Source organism: Hippocampus zosterae, chromosome 4 (genome assembly GCF_025434085.1).
Source record: "Hippocampus zosterae strain Florida chromosome 4, ASM2543408v3, whole genome shotgun sequence".
Lineage (NCBI taxonomy): Eukaryota > Metazoa > Chordata > Actinopteri > Syngnathiformes > Syngnathidae > Hippocampus > Hippocampus zosterae.
Genome location: NC_067454.1, coordinates 1,587,371 through 1,609,127, shown reverse-complemented (window position 1 = coordinate 1,609,127; position 21,757 = coordinate 1,587,371). Strand labels below are relative to the sequence as shown.

Sequence of the window (21,757 nt, the reverse complement as noted above, 5' to 3'; positions counted from 1 at the left end):
GAGGGGCTTTTTATTCCAGCTCAGTGATGTTGAGAGCAAACTCATGCGGCCTCTTGATCATGAATTATACAGAGAGAGAGAGGACTTTCCGTGCGTGTGAAATGGCATTGTTCACAGTTTGTGTCACATCAGTGAATGTTTAACTAGGCACAACAAAAGCTTTTCAATATTTTACGATGCGGCGATGAGTTGTGGCTGAACTGCTGCTCCAAACCCACCCCCACCCCCGTGCCCCCCATCTCTATTGGATGATGAAGTCACATCCGCTGCGGTGCCTTTTCTCTCCTCTTTGGCCTCAAAAAGCACCATCTCACATCCAAGTCACCAAAGGGTCGACTCCGACCCATCTCGCCATTTGTCTCACTCTCTCCGCTTTGTACCGACGGCTACATTAGCGACAAGCTTTTGAAGTGCGTCTCCTAAACCGACGAGCCGCAACGTGATGACCGCTTGCACAATCAGCAAGGTCCATCTTGATCGCGCACGGCACATTGTGGCGTGTTTGTCGTTCGCAGCGGTGTGGAAGCGCTTGGCCTCATACTGAGAGCTGCTTCGAATATTCATACCTGTCAACTTTTCGGAGCGCCAACCTGTATAAACTACCGAAAAAATCCTTATAAAGAGCAAAAAAATCTTTATAACATACCAAAGCATTTTATATATCAAAATAACGGCAGAAAAAAAACCCCACAAAATTTTCGATGATATTTATTGTAGATCTCCATAATACAATGTCCGGTTAATGTCTAATCAAAAAGTCAAAAGTAAAAATGTCTAATCATCATTCTACTTAGTGGCATTACTGTGTTCAGAGTTGTATTCCTGCGTTACTTTTTTCAAAATGATTTGGAGTTGGTGAAGAAAAAAAAAAGGAAATTTTCTGAATCCGTATGATTTTGTGCGATAAGATAAGATAAGATAAGTTATCCTTTATTCGTCCCACACTGGGGAAATTTACAGCCTCCAGCAGCAAGAATGTATGTAGAAAGAAGAAATACGATACGGCCATATACGTAAGATTCCCCACAAAATCCGTATGAACTATGGCTAAACCGTACGAGTTGACAGGCATGAATATTTTGACTCTCATGGAGCAAAATGTGGTTGTTGAAATACCTCAAAACATCTTGGGACTGTGGTTCTAGGCTCTTTCAAACAACTGCAATACGATAACTCACCTATATTTACCAAATTGTTCGTATTCGTAAAATTTGGTACGGCTTTTGTACTTTGAGATTTGTGTCTTCAAACCATTTTCCACCCCCCCCCAAAAAAACTCGCTGCTCGTTGGGCGCCAGGGCCCGCCCTGTGCTTAGTTGCCGCTGAACAAGTTCCGACCAAGAACGTTTTTGGTTTTCTGCCGGCAAAGAGCCAAGTAGAAGCTTGTTAGCATCTGCTGGCAACTTAGCCTAGCATCAATTCTACTTGTATGTAGTATGTAAGGGTCAGGGACATGCAGTCAGCAAACGCCACTATTCATTCATTCATTCATTCATTCATCATCCGAACCACTTGATCCTCACTAGGGTCGCGGGGGGTGCTGGAGCCTATCCCAGCTGTCTCCGGACAGTAGGCGGAGGACACCCTGAATCGGTTGCCAGCCAATCACAGGGCACACAGAAACGAACAACCTCACTCACACTCACACCTCGGGACAATTTAGAGTGTTCAATCAGCCTGCCACGCATGTTTTGGGAATGTGGGAGGAAACCGGAGCACCCGGAGAAAACCCACGCAGGCCCGGGGAGAACATACAAACTCCACACAGGGAGGCCGGAGCTGGAATCGAACCCGGTACCTCTGCACTGTGAAGCCGACGTGCTAACCCCTGGACTACCGGCAAACGCCACTATCTTTATTTAAAAGAAGAGAAAAGAAAAGAATCGCTGTTCCTGTTCCTGTCTCCTAAATCAACCTCGCCTTTTCACTGGAGTCGCACGTGTTTGCACGAACTTGTCTGATTAGGCATCCGCTAATCAGATGTGACCAGGCAGGCTTTTTAAGTCACCCAGCGTCATGCATAAGGACTGCTTAAATGTTGATGGCCGCATGAGACATTGACTGTCGAGCAGAATGACGGGGACGTGCACTTCCTCGGAGTGGTCAATCTGCAGAGGACATCTGGTCACATTTGCCTGCCAAAACACGCTTGATGGCGTTCAAGTGTTTTCATATTCTCACCTCATTTGCGCGGGAACATTTCGATGCTGGCGTATCTGTTTGTGGATTGAACAAATTGGGATTTCTTTGTGCTCAAGAAGTTTTTGAAGTCAAGTCAAGTGACGTATATTGTCCAGCAGTGAACAACCTGCACCCAAAAGGAAAGAGGCTTTTTAATAAGAAAACCTTTATTAGTCTCGCAATGGAGAAATTCCCAATTCACAGCAGCAAAGTGATGAAATGGTTGATAAGTTACTTTTTGGTCAGAAATAGGACATCCTGAAACGCGTGGGCCTGCACGGTGGAGCATTTAGCTAGCATGCATGTGCACCTCACAGTCAAAAGTTCAAATTTTGGCTCAGGATTTCGATTCACCCACACTTGCATCCTCTCACAAAACAGTCACGCAATTGTTCTGACTTCACCTTCAGTGCGGCCAAACTGCTGATGGCCCGCAGCCCGAGTAACAAGCTCTCGAAAGATTTGAGCTGGAAATAAGATAAGATAAGATATCCTTTATTCGTCCCACACTGGGGAAATTTACAGCCTCCAGCAGCAAGAATGTATGTAGAAAGAAGAAAGAAGAAATAGAAAAAAACAACAAACATCTTTCAATTAAATGCAATATGAACACAAAATGGATAAATCGCAGTACTATTTACAATTTTCCTTCACATCTTTTAATTATTATTATTATTATGATTGTTATTTTTTATTCATCAGCCTGACAGCAGTCGGTAAATCATGTGAAGAGTTCAGGAATACATGTACGGAATATTTCATCTGAGTTGTACTATTTATCTGCAATGTGAATGTCGCCACCGTGATGCTGAATGGACTATAAAAGGAAGAAAAAAACAAACAAAGAAAGAGGTAAAAAGGTAAAAAATTTCCTGAGCTGCATCAAAAATAAGTGTTGAGTTGTGCTTTGGTCACTGCAGCATCATAAAACAAGCAGTCATGACAACATACATAAACCTATTCAAAGAGGATTATTATTATTATTTTTTTTTTTTTTTTTGCGTGTTGCACTACCGGCATTTGTTTTTATACAACCCCCCCCCCTACCATTCTCCAGGAGACATGCGCCATAATAACTGTTATTGCACAGCCGCAATATAAAATATGAAATATTCTTCCTCATGCTAATAGAAATAATCTCGGCTGCAAAGGTAGCTTCACCTTTCTGACAACCTGACTTTACAAGCCGGGTGGTTTTGAAGAGCCATAAAAAAAAATAAAAAAATAAACCCACAATGAGCGGGATGAAACAAGACATCCTCACTGTCTGATGTTTTCCAACAAAACCTCACAAGACGGATAAGCCGCTAAAGTCGAGTGACAAGTGACAATAAAGCAGACAATTGCATTTTGTCATCAGAAGAGCTGCAAGGCACCGTGCTGATGTTTCGCCTGAGGCTGTGGCGGGCAGGGAGGGATGTTATGCTATCGTAAGTTTGGATCACCAGCGTCGCGCAAAAAGCCACACACACACACACACACACACACGAGATCAAATCCAGTCAAGTTACAAGGCGGGCGACAGTGACGACAAAGCTGAAATCTCTAAAGCTGTGCGTTTATTGGCATCACTGCACAATACAATACAATACAACGCACAGAACCCGCCCCCTATTGTCAATCATGAAAATGGCATCTATAATCAATTGGATGAGCGTTCATGGTTGTCACGGCGCCGCTTAATAAAATTATTTTTGAGCATGCTTTTGAGATAAGATTAAGATATTCTTTATTTGTCCCGCAATGGGGAAATTACAATCAGAATTCAGAAAGGAAAATGCGACGCGGCCGAAAAATGACCAGCTGCACGGTCGCCGTTGCGCTCCGCATTATCGAACCACGTCACGGGGGAAAAAGATTCGGAGCGATGAAGACGGTGATAACAAGGATGTGTATGCAGGTCAGGCTGCTTCGTCGAAGTCTGCTCATCATGAAGACAGTCCCGGCTTATCAGTCCATGGCCGAGAAGGAGGGGGGGGGGGGCCTAGACTCCATGCGTACTTCCATCCAGGGGAAAGGCCAGATAGCGTTGTTTGTTTTGGAAGGACGGCCGCCAACAATTCCAGACAGCCTTGAGTCCTTGGTCTGTATCTCCTCACTGGCGCCGATCAGTCGGATCCAAAATTTCTTTCCGCAGCGCGGATTCCAACTTCCCCATGGTGTTGTCGATCGCGCGGAGTTGAATTTTGCGATAGAACAGAAAGCTGCCTACACCAAACAGCAGCATGCCTCTTCTCAAAAGGCCAATAATGTAGATGTCTTCCACATCCTCCACGGACAGTACTGCCAGGCACACCGGTCTCCACTTTCTCCATGGATCCAGGGCGTATCCGGCAGCAAGTGTCCCCGGAGGTCAAGCAGACTCCGCACTGCCCGCTCTTTTCGTCGAAATTTTTTTTGACGATTACATCGAGAGACCAGCCAGTTAATTCAATAACTGCATTCATTTCATTTGGACAGTTACTTGAAGTGGGCGGCCCGGTAGTCCAGTGGTTAGCACGTCGGCTTCACAGTGCAGAGGTACCGGGTTCGATTCCAGCTCCGGCCTCCCTGTGTGGAGTTTGCATGTTCTCCCCGGGCCTGCGTGGGTTTTCTCCGGGTGCTCCGGTTTCCTCCCACATTCCAAAGACATGCGTGGCAGGCTGATTGAACACTCTAAATTGTCCCTAGGTGTGAGTGTGAGTGCGAATGGTTGTTCGTCTATGTGTGCCCTGCGATTGGCTGGCAACCGATTCAGGGTGTCCCCCGCCTACTGCCCGGAGACGGCTGGGATGGGCTCCAGCACCCCCCGCGACCCTAGTGAGGATCAAGCGGTACGGAAGATGAATGAATGAGTTACTTGAAGTTGCAAAGCATAGGAAGGAAGGGGGGAGATGATACGGAAGCCCGCAGTAGCGCCAAATCAAGCAAATCCCGTTCGATACGACGGAATAATGTACTCTTGAAGTCTGAAAAACGTGCCAAAAAATGCAAAAAAAAATGCTTTTTAAATAAAGAAATCCAATTAATATTATGTCGAATTTAGTGCACCCTTTTGATCCGGCCCTCCATAATATTTTCTGGTCGTCACGTGGCCCTATGCAAAAAATAATTGCCCACCCCAAGAGTCTTGGCTGTACTCAAGTGTCTTTTTTTTTTTCCCGGACGGCCTCCTGTTGTTTGCAGGGAGCACAGCCTCCTCTTCTGGACAAAAGAGAAAGTAGCAAGAAGAGCGCGATGGAGCCCCCCGTCGGCGCCGTGTGGCGTGCGGAACCAGCCTTGTTGCTCGGAGTCCTACAAATCAAGTTTACAGCAATCACGGCAGTTCTTCAGGTAATGAAATAGCATTTTATCACCGTGACTGGAGTGATGCTAAATGCGGCTCCGGACTCTCCGGGCGTCCCCGAGGAAATCTTGAAATCTCAAATATCTGGCAGCACTTTCTCAACAGATAACCAGTTATTTGACTGGAGAAAAATCATATTATTGCCGGGGGAAGCGTTAAAAAGCGCTCCGTGATCAATGTATCTGATGAGTTTGCTTTGACGGGACGCGGGGGCGGCTAATCAGGGCCAAAAGGATCAATGGTGTCGCCGTCGCATCGCCTTGCGCTCCCATCTTCGGCTAACTGCCACGTAAACGATTGGGCACGAGTGGGAAATCTACTGGGACGAGTACTCAACTCTTTCGGTGTTGAATGGCGCATGCGGGAATCTGTGCGCGCACTTGACTCTTCGTAATCAGCTTTCCGAGTCGCCTATTATCATATTCAGGGGCGGCGTTATTCATTTCCAGATCAGTTTCCGCACACTGTGAACTCCACCAGCCACCGGGCTGCTCGTGCTACCACTTGGCTCGCAAAGTAATCAACCCAAAGAGGACTATGGTACATACATAGGGGACAATTTACAGCGATTGCCTACTATATATATATTTTTATGTAAAAAAAATATATATATATATATATATATTTTTATGTAAAAAAAATATATATATATATATATATATATATATATATATATATATATATATATATATATATATATATATATATATCACGTTGGATTCACAGTGCAGAGGTACCGGGTTCGATTCCAGCTCCGGCCTCCGTGTGTGGAGTTTGCATGTTCTCCCCGGGCCTGCGTGGGTTTTCTCCGGGTGCTCCGGTTTCCTCCCACATTCTAAAAACATGCGTGGCAGGCTGATTGAACACTCTAAATTGTCCCTAGGTGTGAGTGTGAGTGCGAATGGTTGTTCGTTTCTGTGTGCCCTGCAATTGGCTGGCAACCGATTCAGGGTGTCCCCCGCCTACTGCCCGGAGACGGCTGGGATAGGCTCCAGCACCCCCCGCGACCCTAGTGAGGATCAAGCGGTACGGAAGATGAATGAATGAAAGGATGAATGATATTTATATATATATATATGCTTCGCCCTTCCTGTGTAGAGTTCGTATGTTCTCCCCGTGGCTGGGTGGGTTTTCTGCAGGTACTCCGGTTTCCTTCCACATTCCAAAAGCATACACGACAGGTTGACTGGGCACTCCAAAATTGTCCTTGGGTGTGATTGTGAGCACGAATGCTTGTTCATCTGTGTGTGCTCTGCGATTGGCTGGCAACCGGTTCAGGTTGTCCCCAGGCCTACTGCCTGATCACAGCCGTGATAGGCTCCGGCATGCCTGCAACCCTCGTGAGGATAAAGCGGTTCAGAAAATGGATGAATGGATCAAAATCATGATGATGATGATGATGATGTCAATGAATCCAGAGTGCATCCTTTTGCGGTCACAATTAATCATCAATAAAAGTGATTTCTCACCAATCAATTCATCAACTAGTCAATTATCATTCCAATCACTGCCCCTCCCCCCCCACACACAAAAATGCACAATTATTTCCATTCTTCTCAATGACAAAACATGCAATGTTGTTTTGTTTTGGTTTGGGTTTTTTTTTTTCCCCCCTGCAAGTCTGTTTCAAATTGGATGCAATCTGTTGTGCGGGTGTATCATGTTGTTGCCGGCGAATGTTTGAGTTTTGGGAAAACGAGAACAACAGACACCCACTGGAAGAGTGACGCCATTTGATGTGTGTCATGTGCGTTCATGTGAACTGTCTCTTCACCTGAAGAAATGCGTGTGTGTGTGTGTGTGTGTGTGTGTGTGTGTGTGTGTGTTGGTGCGTGCATGCCTGCCTGCCAAGAGAACAGAGAGCCCCCGACTCCCTATCTTGACAAAGTTAGGTAATTAACGACAAAGCCTATTAAAGGGGGAATATTCAGCCGGTGATAAATGGCTTTAATAACGGGGCCGTGTTCTCTCTAACAGAGACAGATCCTCCCGCCAGCGTCTCCCTCGCTGCCCACCAGATAAAACCTCGCCAGACTCCCAGCTCGCCACCCTCTTTATCTTGCCTTGCCCCGGCGAATGTCCTCTCTCCTTTTTCTCTGTCTTTGCGTTTCCGCCGTCCTCGTATTTAGAGAGGAAAAGGTCCATCAGTCAGACTGCCGCGGTGATTTTTGGTGGCGCATCACTTCCATCCGCACGGTCATGTCGTTAAGAGTCGCCTTTGCGGAGGGACCATGCAAATTGGACAGTTAAGTCGCGCGAGGAGCGATTTATGTTGCCGTGCGGCACGCTAAGAGGAGCCGAGCTTCCGCTCGATGGGTCCTGGCGGGTTTAGGGGGCCAAGGGCTGACCGCGGGGGGTCACATCCGTCACAGCACCGCAGCGTGAGAGCGCTCCAGATGTTTGTTCTCATTAGGATGCGGGGCAACATTCAGACGTCCACCTTATTGGCACAACACAACGACATTGTTCCGTCGTCAACCGTAAGTGGCTGAGATGAAGACATGGCAATAAAGCGGGGGTGCCCAAACTTTTTCATTTACTGAAAGACGGATGGATGAAAGGGCCACTGTAATTTTTTTTTTTTTAAACACGCTAAAGTCACTCAGGAAAGAATTCCGTTTTGTTTTTTATTGTTGATCAGCTTTCTATTCAGGATTTTTGTTGCGGCAAATAGTGAAGGAGTTTTCTGGGGTGGCCAACAGCCCTCGATCTCACATATTAGCTCCGGCTCTGCACCTAACAGCAGCTGAATCCCATCTCCACATTCAGAACCCCAAAAAGAAATAACTGTAGCTAGCTGACCATGTTTCATTCATGTTCGCTTTAATTTGTGTCCAAATCCGCATGAATGTAATTAATTTTTTTTTTTAAAGAGGTTTAATTTTATGGACTCCTCAGTTTCTGGTTTGTCGGTCTTGCGGACAATACACACTTGGTCACGCATCAAGTGTTGAACTGCTTGACAGCATCCAGAGCTGTCTCACAGGACCAAAGTAAGTGCGTCCATTAAATACACATGAGAATCTAATTAGCCCCCCCCACCCCTTGCGCAGGAGTCTGGGAGGTCAGAGTCAGAGGGGACCCACGCTGCAAAGACAGGACACCAAGTGAGCACTCTGCAAATTAATCGAGCACGGCCGAGTACCGCGGTGCAATTTTGTGACAGGAATGTCAAGTGGTGACTGCTATCCTTAAACGGATTAGCATATGCAACGCGCGCGCCCGCAAAACATTATTTGGGGTATTTTAGTCAATTCTAAATCATTGTTCGGGTGGCCCGGTAGCCCAGTGGTTAGCACGTCGGCTTCTCAGTGCAGAGGTACCGGGTTCGATTCCAGCTCTGGAACTCCCTGTGTGGAGTTTGCATGTTCTCCCCGGGCTTGCGTGGCTTTTCTCCGGGTGCTCCGGTTTCCTCCCACATTCCAAAAACATGCGTGGCAGGCTGATTGAAGACTCTAAATTGTCCGTAGGTGTGAGTGTGAGTGCAAATGGTTGTTCGTTTCTGTGTGCCATGCGATTGGCTGGCAACCGATTCAGGGTGTCCCCCGCCTACTGCCCGAAGACGGCTGGGATAGGCTCCAGCACCCCCCGCGACCCTAGTGAGGATTAAGCGGTTCGGAAAATGGATGGATGGATGGATGGATGTAAAATGTTTCATGAGTCCTCCAAATGAATGAAGGCCCCTGTTGAGTTTTAGCTCGCCTCCTCGTTCGTCTTCGGGTGAATGATCAATTATTCTGAACTCGATTAGCATCGCGGATCATTTTGTTAATCCGTTCGAAATTGAAGCGGGGAGTTGAGCCTCGACTACATTTCCCGTTATAATTAGCTTGACGATAACACTTGATGAATGACGGCGCTCTTTTCTTCCTCTGCTGTCTGTCACATGAGGTATGAGCGCCGACATCATTTTCATTCGCGCAGTGACTGATGCCATTTAAATGACGCCTCCTCCGAGCAAAGTCTTCAGGAAGACTCTGACGAATGGGAATTTGACACTAATTGGTATCACATAAATGGAACGGCGTCCCAATTTGAGAACCATGACAAGGCGATCGTGAAAAAAAATTGGTCGCCGGATTAAATACGCAAGCCTGAACCGCGACAGTCGACGTTTCGACCGCGTCTGTTTATTTTACGGTGGACAAACACAATGCCAAAGGAACAGCAAAACATTCAAAAGTTTTTGCGCCACAAATTTTTTTTGTTTTTTTTTTAAACGTCGACCTCACATTGCAGAGGTAGCGGGTTCAATTCCAGCTTCGACCTGCCTGTGTGGAGTTTGCATGTTCTACGTGGGGGACTGCGTGGGTTTTCTCCGGGTACTCCGGTTTCCTCCCCCATTCTAAAAACATGCATGGCACACTAAATTGGCCCTCGGTTGTTCGTCTCTATGTGCCCTGCGATTGGCTGGCAACCGGTTCAGAGTGTCCTCCACTTATTGCCCGAAGACAGCTGGGATAGGCTCCGGCAGCCCCCCCCCCCACCCCAACCCCACCCTTGTGAGGATAAGTGGATGGAAAATGAATGAATGAATGAATAAACTCGCACACAAACAAGGCCAACTTCGAATTATCTAAATGCCCGGTAGTCCAGTGGTTAGCACATCGGCTTCACAGTGCAGAGGTACCGGGTTCGATTCCAGCTCCGGCCTCCCTGTGTGGAGTTTGCATGTTCTCCCCGGGCCTGCGTGGGTTTTCTCCGGGTGCTCCGGTTTCCTCCCACATTCCAAAAATATGCATGGTAGGCTGATTGAACACTCTAAATTGTCCCTAGGTGAGTGCGAATGGTTGTTCGTTTCTGTGTGCCCTGCGATTGGCTGGCAACCGATTCAGGGTGTCCCCTGCCTACTGCCCGGAGACAGCTGGGATAGCCTCCAGCACCCCCCGCGACCCTAGTGAGGATCAAGCGGTTAGGAAGATGAATGAATGAATGAATGAAAGCATAAGTACTCCCTGTTAACTTTTATTGATAATAAAACCCGTAGCCAATTGTTTTGTATTGCCCATATTCATACATATCTTATGGTGATGTCAGGCCATCTCAAGTGTTTTGTACACCATAAACTAATTCTACTCCATTGCAACAACTACATAAGGCAGGTCTCTCTCACACACACACACACATGAGCGGCAGGCCGCGCTCCAAAAGAAGAATTTAATTTCTCAAGAACAAGAAGCCAAACACGGCACTTGGATTCATTCGAAATCCTAAACAAAGAGAAGTCCAAGGTCCACAGCACCAAAACAAATAGTACACTGAAAATGATGTGGGCTGGCTGAATTTTCTCAGTTTCAGTTCATCCGCTGGACAAAGTCGAATTGACAATTGAATTATTCCCGTTTTGACTTGACTAAACAAGGACCGAAACAGCAAACGCCGAACCAACAGGGACAGACAAAAACCAGGAAACTTCAGTCCAAGCAACTGACGACATAACGAGAACGATCTAGACAAGACACTCGTGACCGAGGGAGCTGATTGGACAACGCAAGGCTTTAAGAGCACAGATGGACACGCGCAACGAGAAAACTCGCCAAAACTAAACTCGAATCAAAAACCAAAATCGACGCAAACCCAGATCGTGACAATCATCCCCCCAAAAAAAGCGAAAGCGAGAAATTTGTTCCGCAGTGCCGACACACTCACATTTTACACCGACATATTTACCCGAGCGGCACAGGGACTCCAATTCCAGAAGTGCGGCAAATGAATTACATTATGGATTATTATGTAATTATGGCGCGCGCCAAAGTCTGATAGAGCAGGGAAAATTGAGTTGTGAATATTTCATAATGCAAAGCGCCATCTTTGTTGAGGAAATTATTTAGGGATCATGCATGGTAATTTTCGGGCGGAGGTAAAGGTCGATTGTGAGGCACCGGAGAGCAATAATTGGAAAATTCCAGCAATCCAAAAGGAGTCATCACGGCAGTCGTTCACCGGAGACATCATTACTCCTCGGTGAGACAAGAGCACACTTTGCAGCCATCAACCCCCCCCCCCCCCATCAGCCTATTGCCATTATAGGTTATTTACTTGACATATAAGTCACACTCATGTGACACATATTTACAGTACCGGTCCTTTTTTTTTTTTTTTTGTCCGCAGATGAGCCGCTCCCTCCTCATGCTCCAGGCACGGGATCCAAGGAATGCTTTGGCATTTCGGAAAGCTGACTTTGGGGCAATGCTGGTAATGACTATGTTTCGACGCAAAGCATTTTTGTCGTACATGGCATGAAATAATATCCTGATTACCAAGGAAAAGAAAATGTCTTACGGTTGGATAAATGTGTCACTTAATAGCAACTATGAGTGGGATGTCAAAGAATAATTTTGTCGCCTGTAGAAAACATATGAAGGAGTGCCACTTTTGAAAAATGCCATCTTTAAAAGGCAAATCTAAATGTCAGAGAGACAGATACTTTACACAAAAGGAGCCATGCCTTCTGGGCCTCCAACACAAAAAAAAAAGGCGTGAGAATCCCATTTTTCCCAGTTGATATGAACTGCAATTACCCGACATCAAGCATACAAAGTAGCTCGCTCGCATTTATGCGCACATAGCCTGGAGATGAACACGCGTGCCTCTGCAGCATTACTCTGGCAAACACAACAAAAGGATTAAAAAAAAAAAAAACTCGTATTTGATGTCACTCTGAAACGAGCACAATAGTGTTATTGAGAAGAGAATCACATTCGTATGCATACAGTATCCACGGCGACATTTAGCACACCTGTGAAATACGATGAGCCTCAATTGCAAAGATGGGTCCAAAACTCTGCCTTTGCCATGATGCAATACTTGACTGACACAGAGAGATCATGTTTATTCGAGCAGTTTTCATGTAAATTGGTGTAAAACTTGCAACGCGTCATACTAAGAGGTGATTCGGATATTTGGTCTCCTTGCTTTGCATCACCCTAATGAAGACAAGCGCTATACAATACAATACTATACATGCTGATTTATATAGCGCTTTCACAACAGCGGCAGCTGTAACAAAGCGCTTTACAAAACAGTTAACATCAAGTAAAATAATAAACACAACACATAACAAAACACGGACAGTCATGCAGTTCTAACCACTTTTCCATCACACGCTTTGTTGTTTGAAGCGGTTTGAGATGAAAGAGGAGAGACTCAAAGTTTCCCTTAACCGGTGGATCAGAGACGTCATGCTCAAAATGTGCACACGTCAGCTACAAGCTAAGTTTCAAAGTCAACAAGAGGCTGTAGCATCCATTGACGAAAAAAAAGATTGGTTGACTTCTCCTGTCCCGTGTAAATCCACTTCAATTCCAAGTGGCGACTCACGGTTCCAAATACGCTCCCGTCTCCTCATCCTCAACTTCAGCAGCCATCCATTCAGCCGCACCAACGCCGACTGTCCAACAGCGCCGACTTCCAATGAACAAAACGGGGTTGTGAAAAATGCTGCCCATTACAGGCGCAAAAAAACACAAGCGCCCCAGGTCTGTCCGGCACCGACAGTCAATGGCGCCGACATTCCTCCCAATCAAAATCTGTGCTGGTACAGGCGTGCTGCCGAGAAGGCGCAACCACCAAGCACAGATACTGCTCCTTTGACGAATGTCGTGGCCAAAAAGCGCTGAAAACAGTCCATATCAGGTCCACACGATGAAACAACAAACGGATAGGGGGATGGGTTTGCTGCATGGGGGTGGAGTGGGGGGTGGGGGGGGGTACATATCTCCAGATGCTTACTGAATGAAAATGTGTTTTGGCTTTTACACTTTAGCAAAAAAAGTTGATTACTTTTCATTCCCCGTTATTATCTTGAAAATGGAACGGATTCATGGCATTTCAATTCATTTGAATGGGCAAAGTTGATTTGACATACAAGCGACATGAGAGTTGAGCTTGCTCAGCTCGTCAGCTGTAAATTCAAATGTTGGAGATGCTTAAAAGTCACCTCGTGACTGCTTTTGTAGAACCAACCTTAAAACTTTGATGTTTTTGTTTTTTTTTTTCTTTGAAAAGGCCTCATGTCCGTGACGTCATCACCCAGTCCAAAAATGGATGCAGGCTCTGTGCGCGCTTTCGGCCCGGCCAAGACAAAGAAAGCAAAATGGCCCATTTAATGAAGGTGAACATCCGTAATGTTAATAAAACGTCAAATAAGTGTATGAGACAACTCTGGATGGAAATATGAGCAGGGGCCTGAACGTGAACGACGCCCCCCCCAAATGACGGCGGCGCCTAGGAAGCTTGGGTGCTGAGCGTTTCTCAGGTGACGGACGGTGTACAGGACGAGATGGCGACAGCAGCGAAGGAGGCCGCTGCAGGTTTTTCCGCTTTTAATGGGTGAGGTTGCGCGTCAGGTCAGTGGGAGCCAATTTTAACGTCGAGCGGCGGGGGTGTCAAGGTTTATCTTAAACACGACGGAGACCCACCGAGCCCTTCTCTTAACATGCAAATGAGACAGGAACAAATGTCCTGTCACTTCGGGGCGGCTTGTCCCAAAGTGCTTAACAGTCTTCCCCGTCAGCCCCCACCCCCTCCCCTCTCTTCAGCCTCTTCAATTGCTTCAAATCCCATCCGGTGCCTACCTCACTCTCTTATGTTCTTTAAATGAGCTTTCCAACTCCACTTCTTTCTTGCAATTCAATTTTACAAGGCCATTATCCCCGGTGTAATGTGGAGGTTAAATATATCGGGGTAGACGTTATGTGAAAATAATTAGCGCTAATGAATAATGCATTCATTCCGCCGATGAAGGATGGTTGTCAGGGTAATGCAGGACATGGGAGGGGCCCCTCTGACAAATTAAAATATTTAAACACTCTTGTATAATATTACCGAGTCTTTCAATGGTACCTACTCGTCGACACGAAGAGGCACCGCATTACTCAAGCGCAGCATCTGTCCCATTAAAGGGGAGATCTCGTCCCCGCAGCACACTTTTCACACACATCTCCACAAAGCTAATCATGGCTACTTCCTGCGATAATCACTTGTAGGATGGAGCAGAATCTCGTCGACAGCCTTTGTCTGCCTGCCGGATTCTATTCCAGCCCTCTTTATTTATTGCGATGACACACATTCGGCCTCCATTTCGATCTCGTTATGTGACACTGAAGGACGGACATTTTAAATCAGGCCAAAAGTAAGTGACTGTGATGGGGAAATGTCATGACTTTAGTCGCTCAAGCGCAAAGCTTGTTTGGTTTCATAACCCATCAGCGGAAAAGTGAGTTTTATTTGCAAATTCTATTACAGGTCGTGAAAAGAGTATTAAAGTTGGTCCCACGTTTACAATAGAGATAGCTAGCTAGCTAGCTAGATACATCCATTATTTGAACTTCCGATATATTCGCACACACACACACACACACACACACAAAAGTTCATGTCCCCCCCCACCCCTCCAAGAGCCAAAAAGCCTGTCCCCACAATAGTTTGGCTTTAGCTGAAGGTGCTTCTACTTAACTGGCAGGTGACTGAGCTCCCAGGAGCTCATTTGAGGTCGATGTATTTCAAAACATATTAACTCATTCTGGGGCGGCCCGGTAGTCCAGTGGTTAGCATGTCGGCTTCACAGTGCAGAGGTACCGGGTTCGATTCCAGCTCCGGCCTCCCTGTGTGGAGTTTGCATGTTCTCCCCGGGCCTGCGTGGGTTTTCTCCGGGTGCTGCGGTGTCGGTTGTTCGTTTCTATGTCCCCTGCGATTGGCTAGCAACCGATTCAGGGTGTCCCCCCGCCTACGGCCCAAAGACAGCTGGGATAGGCTCCAGCACCCCCCGCGACCCTAGTGAGGATCAAGTGGCTCGGAAGATGAATGAATGAATGAATTAACTCATTCTCAAGCCCTTTTGGAGGGCAAATGAATCAGACGAAACAAAATACAGCCGTCAAAGTGAGATTTTTTTTGACTAACTGTACTTGGTAAATACACCCTGGAAAATGCTCGAGCAAAAATGACAAAAGGGGATTTTGAAAAAATAAAAATCATCCAATGGAAAAACCGTCTCTGAACGTGGAGAATCCCACCAGTCATAAATTGTGCATTTTGATGGCTTCTGGAGGAAAATGGTGGCCCTTATCAAAAGGCTATAAGCACTGAAGTGTTCCGGCTCTTTCCCTGGGGTTGGGCAAAGGCGGCAACCGCACACTCTTTTTATGAAGCTCATATCGTGCCGAATGGAGCCATTTTGATTTGCTTTGTAAAACAGGCCTAATTACGGCGCCTATAGTGAGCGAGACGCACGTCGAACAGGCTGTCGTGCTACAAGCGTGTAATCTCGGCCACTTTGCCCCTCGTCTCTACAAACACTGATTACATGGGGGACTTTAAAAGGGAAATTACACCAAAACAATTTAAATGTAATGTTGCAGTCATACGTACGGAGGGAAGAAGAATGGACAAAGATATGGCCGCATTAATAATACATGCTTTAATTAAGCAGCGGGGAGCGCAAGGAGCAGGATCAAGAGATGGCGGAATGCAGAAAATGGGGGAAGCGGCCTGAAAGATGGCAGGAGGGAAAAAAAAAGTCAGCCCGAATGACAAAGAATGTCACCAGGTTCCAACGTGGAGGGAGGGAGGGAGCTAGGGAGGGAGGGAGGATGTTTTCCATTCTGCGCTTCAAAACCAGTAAATATGCAAAGGCTTGATCAAGCAGAGCTTTGCCACTCATTGACGTGTTGCACGGTGAGCTTTCATCCATCCAGCAATCACGGCGGGTCTGTGCGGCACCTCTGACACACCACATAACGCACGGAAGGGAAAGCTGCTTCCAGTCGGAGGAATTCTTCCAAAGGTTGGAAAAATGTTCAGTGTGACAATCCCAATCTCACTTCAGCACCTACTGATGCAAATACAGTAAGACAGTGGGTGCTAACTCTTCATGTCTTGTGGCTTCAGTGCTTTGTGGGATTTTCCAAAATACTGTATTCATAACATATACTGTATATATATATATTTATATACATATATTGATATACATATATTTATATATATACAGTATATCTCATATGGAAAAAATGCAGCTCTATCGGCATCCATATTGTTTCATGTTGATGCGCAACACATCGACCAATGAGAGCACAAGTGGATTTGTCCCGCGAGCTGATTGGCTGCGCATCATAGCAGCCTTACCCAACACCTTCCCTTGTTGCGTCTCGCCTACTGTGTCCTAGCATTGTGTTTGTGTTTTTTGGGGTTAAGCGATAACATTTTTGATGACTTAAGCTGATCAAAAAACAAAATAAAAAAAAAACGTTCAGCCTATTTCAATTAATAAGAAGACAATCATTGTGAGACCCCTCACCATGTTTTTCTCCACCATGTTTTCAAATCCTCAGCTCCACCGTCAGCGCCTCCAGCAGAAGAGCCTCCAAGTGAACCTAAAACCTGTACGAGTCAAATGAGAGCCGTCTTCGACGCCATCAATGCTTCTCTCTACTCTATCAGGTTTTATTATTAAAGATTGAAAGAAATATCTCGACTGTTGTAATCTTTGTCTCAAATATGTAAAGTATAAATACCGTTGAAATATTTTAAACACACTGGTCCCCACAAACACAAGATTTCCTTCATCCGTGTGCAATGAGGATTCAGAACGCATTGTCAGATTTTGAGACAAACCTGAGCAGTTCCACTACATCCACACGGACGTAGGCGGATTTGAAATGCTAACGTTGAGCGGCCATCATTAAAACCGAACCTATGTAGCTAAAAACCAACAACAAGGGGATTACACTCTTTCCTTCCAAAGTGTTTTTCTTCCTCTTTATTTGCAAGGAGACGCGCCGCACAAAGGCCCTCTATTCCCTGTCCCCTCACAGTGGACGTTAACACCAGGATGCTAGCTAGCATCGTCACACTCAGTAATAAATTGTGGGGAACATTGATAAACTAATGCAATTACCTGCAGGCCACGGCAGTCAGCTAATTTAAAGATACCGGCTCTGTTCATGGGGTGGGAGGCGCCCAATAGGCCCCAAGGGTGAAAGATGGCGCCTTTATTACATCGGAGAGGTCAGCTTGGTAGCACTGTATTAGGATTGATCTTTTGATCCCTGTCTTAAACACACACTCGCACACACACACACACACACACACTGTAGACAGGCTACGTGGATGCGGCGAAGGGTTAACGCTGCCAGCCAGGCAGTCTAATTGAGCGCCACACATCTTGCAGCACAAACAGGAACCTTGAGGGTCATAACAAGCCAGCCGTGACTTATTCACATAATAAACCAAGCAGATATCTTAATGAGCCATTGAGCAAGCCAGAGGAGGAGGCGAGCGGGGGCCATTAGACCGCCTGGACCATGGGTACATATTTGTATATCTGCAATTGCCCAATCATTTGCATACGTGGCTTGCTGGAAGACGTGCGAGTGGACCCTGGCATCCTGGGCCCCCCCAACCACACGACGCCAACTACCTGGTCCTCGCGCAAAGAGTCATCAAGCACGGAGCTTGTACTGATAGATAACAACTGGCACGGTGGAGTTGCACCCCTCACACACAAGAGAGGCCGGCTATTTTTCCCGTACTTCTACGGCACTGTAAAATACCCCGAATATAATATGTCCTTTCTCACTTGCCGTACAGTGATGCAACATGACAGTTTAAACCGCGACTGTAGGAATCTAAACGTCGCCTAACGTGCCCAAACTGCGCCCGATGGTAAGCAGAATTTATCCATCCATCCATTTTCTGAACCGCTTAATCCTCACTAGGGTCGCGGGGGGTGCTGGAGCCTATCCCAGCCGTCTTCGGGCAGTAGGCGGGGGACACCCTGAATCAGTTGCCAGCCAATCGCAGGGCACACAGAGACGAACAACCATCCACGCTCACATTCACACCTAGGGACAATTTAGAGCGTCCAATCAGCCTACCATGCAAGTTTTTGGAATGTGGGAGGAAACCGGAGCACCCGGAGAAAACCCACGCAGGCCCGGGGAGAACATGCAAACTCCACACAGGGAGGCCGGAGCTGGAATCGAACCCGGTACCTCTGCACTGCGAAGCCAACGTGCTAACCACTGGACTACCGGGCCGCCCAGCAGAATTTATGTTGTAAATATATAAATCGATAAATATATTTATCAATAATATAAATATGTGTCTTTATGGTATAATAAATAGTGTAGTGATGTTTTCATTAATCAATATATATCTTTGTATTAATGATTATTGTGTTTAAAGTTTGTTTATTGCATAAATGCTTGAATAACATGTTTTTACTGAAACTCTTGAGACACATCCTGTTATTGCCGAAAACTCATGATTAAAAGCAGAAGTACATCTGCTGATAGTATGTGGAAAAAGTACAAAACAGGATGTTCTCATAGGATATGCCACTTGGTTACACAACAAAAGTGTTGTTGTGGCTGGGGGGAAGTGAGAATGGCCACTCACCCCCTCCCTAGCACACATTATAGAATAAAAGGAGGAGGACCCAGATCATTCGGCAGAGTCTGCTGTGGGTAGCGTACGGACGCCCAGCTCGTATTGAAGCTGCTGAGGGTGTTGGCTCTCCACCCTAATGGCATACGGTAAGAGTTCTTTAGCTTCATACAACTTGTTTGAACTGTGTTATCATTTCTGTGTGGGACCAATAAAGTGCCTATTGTTGGTAGCCAGAGTGTCTTGTCGTTATTTCTGAGTGCCTATCTCCGACGATCCTTTATAAAACTTGATATTCATTCAAATTGAGTATCAGAAGTGTTTCAAAACACTTTATTAAACGCTCACATCGACCTCTGAAAATATTAGAATGATCGCCAGTTTCAGGGATTTTAGGACGTTTTCCTCTTCGCAGAGGCGCTCGCTACAAAGATTAGTCACTTGACGAGAGAAGCGCATCATCCGTAAAATACAAAACACATGACATGTTTTGCAACATTACATAAAACCACATTTGAAAAATGTGCAGGGCTCTCGCATGCAAACGTTGACATATTCATCGCGTATACGCCTCCCTACTGAACCTTATTTGGAGTAACGCCGTGATTGGCCGTTTCTATTTTTAATGGCTTAGGGGTTAAGCAACTCAACATTCGTATTTCACAACACAAAAGTAGTTATTATGATCAAATACGAAACTTTTACAATACAATACAAAACAAAGACTTTACTTTCAGAAATCCTCAGCATGGTGCGGGGGTATCGAGAGACGTACAACACAGCCAGCTTTCTTCAGCAGCTGGATTGTGTCCGTGGGTGTCCGTAGGCACTTTGTTAAATTCCCTGACTGTACAGTAGGTGGCAGTGTTGCTAAAAATACTGTTGAGATGAAATGGCATGTTAAGAAAGAACAATGTTTGGCTCCACCCTGGCTTTGTTACTCTTACTCCAGAAACCACACAAATTCAGGAATTGCCGAACGCAAGTCAGGCTACTCTCGTTATCGGACTGGTATCGTGCGCACATTCTCTGCAATGCTCGGTTGCCACTAATCAGATGGTCCTGTGGCCATAGGTCAAGGGTCAGAATTTAATGTGACCTCTGACACATAATTAAATCGCCATCTTTAACCTCAGTAACAAGCTGTCACAGAGCATCGGATTGCATGCAATACGAATCACAGAAGCGATCAATGTGAGAGGAAGCGGCACAGGCACGTTATCACGAATGGAGTTCAACTGTCCGCTGATCACGCCAGCGTACGGCCTCATCGCACTCACGGTGGCGGCAACCAACACGCTCGACGTGGCACTGACAAGGCAAACTGTGGCAGTGAATTGCGAGGTCGAGAACCAGGCAAGGAATTGCACTCACAAGGGGAATTTCATCTCAAAAGAACAAAAGGGAAAGTCAACTAGGCACAATAACATGGGGCTTCCATGCTTGAGGCGAGAGAAAGTGGGCGTGAAAAATAAAGTCTCGTTTCCAAGCGCGGGTTAGTGATGTCATTGTCACATGACCAAGGGAAGGGGAAAAAAAACGAAGCCTCGTTCGGGGCGGTTCGTAGCGATCGTCACGTGATCAGGCACAACGAGCCTCGCGTTCGCTGATGACGTATCACAAGGGTGAAAATGGTTTGAATCTGCCGCCAAAGCAGTTGAGGTGTTCAGAAGAGAGAAAGCGAAAGTCATAGATTTTGTTCAGAGAGAGAAGTTATTAATCTTGAGTTAGTTATTACATGGGCGGCCCGGTAGTCCAGTGGTTAGCACGTTGGCTTCACAGTGCAGAGGTACCGGGTTCGATTCCGGCTCCGGCCTCCCTGTGTGGAGTTTGCATGTTCTCCCCGGGCCTGCGTGGGTTTTCTCCGGGTGCTCCGGTTTCCTCCCACTTTCCAAAAACATGCATGGCAGGTTGATTGAGCACTCCCTAGGTGTGAGTGTGAGTGCGAATGGTTGTTCGTCTCTGTGTGCCCTGCGATTGGCTGGCAACCAATTCAGGGTGTCCCCCACCTACTGCCCAGAGACAGCTGGGATAGGCTCCAGCACCCCCCCGCGACCCTAGTGAGGATCAAGCGGTTAGGAATATGAATGAATGAATAGTTATTACATTCAGTTAGTTTGTCAGTCAGATAGTGATCCATTCATTCATTTATAGACCCAGAAAGTAATAATAATAATGAATAATCATCATCATCATAATAATAATACACTGTAAACATCTGATAGGCAATTTATTATAACATCGGTTGTACTTGTATGTAGTATTGAACATGCAATCAGCAAACGCTTGCATCTTTCATCATCATTGTAGACGATCACGAGGCTGTTCTGCAAGACGGAGATCGCACGCTAACCGGGCGCTCTTCTAGCGGGACACAATTATCCCGGAGTTCACTGCTCAACACTTGCGTGTGTCCAGGGAGTCGTTCCTTGACATCTGCCGTCATGACAACCCCGCCCCCTGACTTTGTTGGTGCCAGGATCTGGCCCGACAAATAATTGGGGCCAGTTTAAGCACCAGTTTCGGTGGAGCCAATTTCGGTAGTGGAAAAAGAAAGAACCGGTGCTAACCTGGGCCCTGACCCAGAAGTGGCACTAGCACGAGTACGAGCACGGTGGTCAAGGGCCTTCAAGGGTGGAGGTCAAGTGAACAGAATTTGCGGTCAACAAGCGGAACCATCAGATCATCTGAGGTGGACTGAGAAGCGGCCTTAATCCATCTTGAATTTAACGTGCGCGCTGGTGCGTGGCAAGGCCTCCTTCACATGAGTGCAGATGTTGTGCGAGAACAACAATGTGTCCCCAAAGTCACATGATGCTGAATGACGATGCTGATTATGATTTAGGGGCTGCTACTTTTGTTTCG

At 46.3% G+C, this 21,757-nt stretch overlaps 1 long non-coding RNA gene across 1 annotated transcript in view; it reads left to right on the top strand.

Annotated features, from left to right (window-relative positions):
- LOC127599117 (uncharacterized) overlaps positions 1-14,328 on the top strand; it is a 74,887-nt gene extending 60,559 nt beyond the window's left edge. The window contains exons 5-6 of the long non-coding RNA XR_007961998.1: positions 5,347-5,493; positions 11,618-14,328. This is a non-coding gene — a long non-coding RNA (uncharacterized LOC127599117). The remainder of the gene's footprint in view (positions 1-5,346; positions 5,494-11,617) is intronic.
- The last annotated feature ends 7,429 nt before the right edge of the window (positions 14,329-21,757 follow it).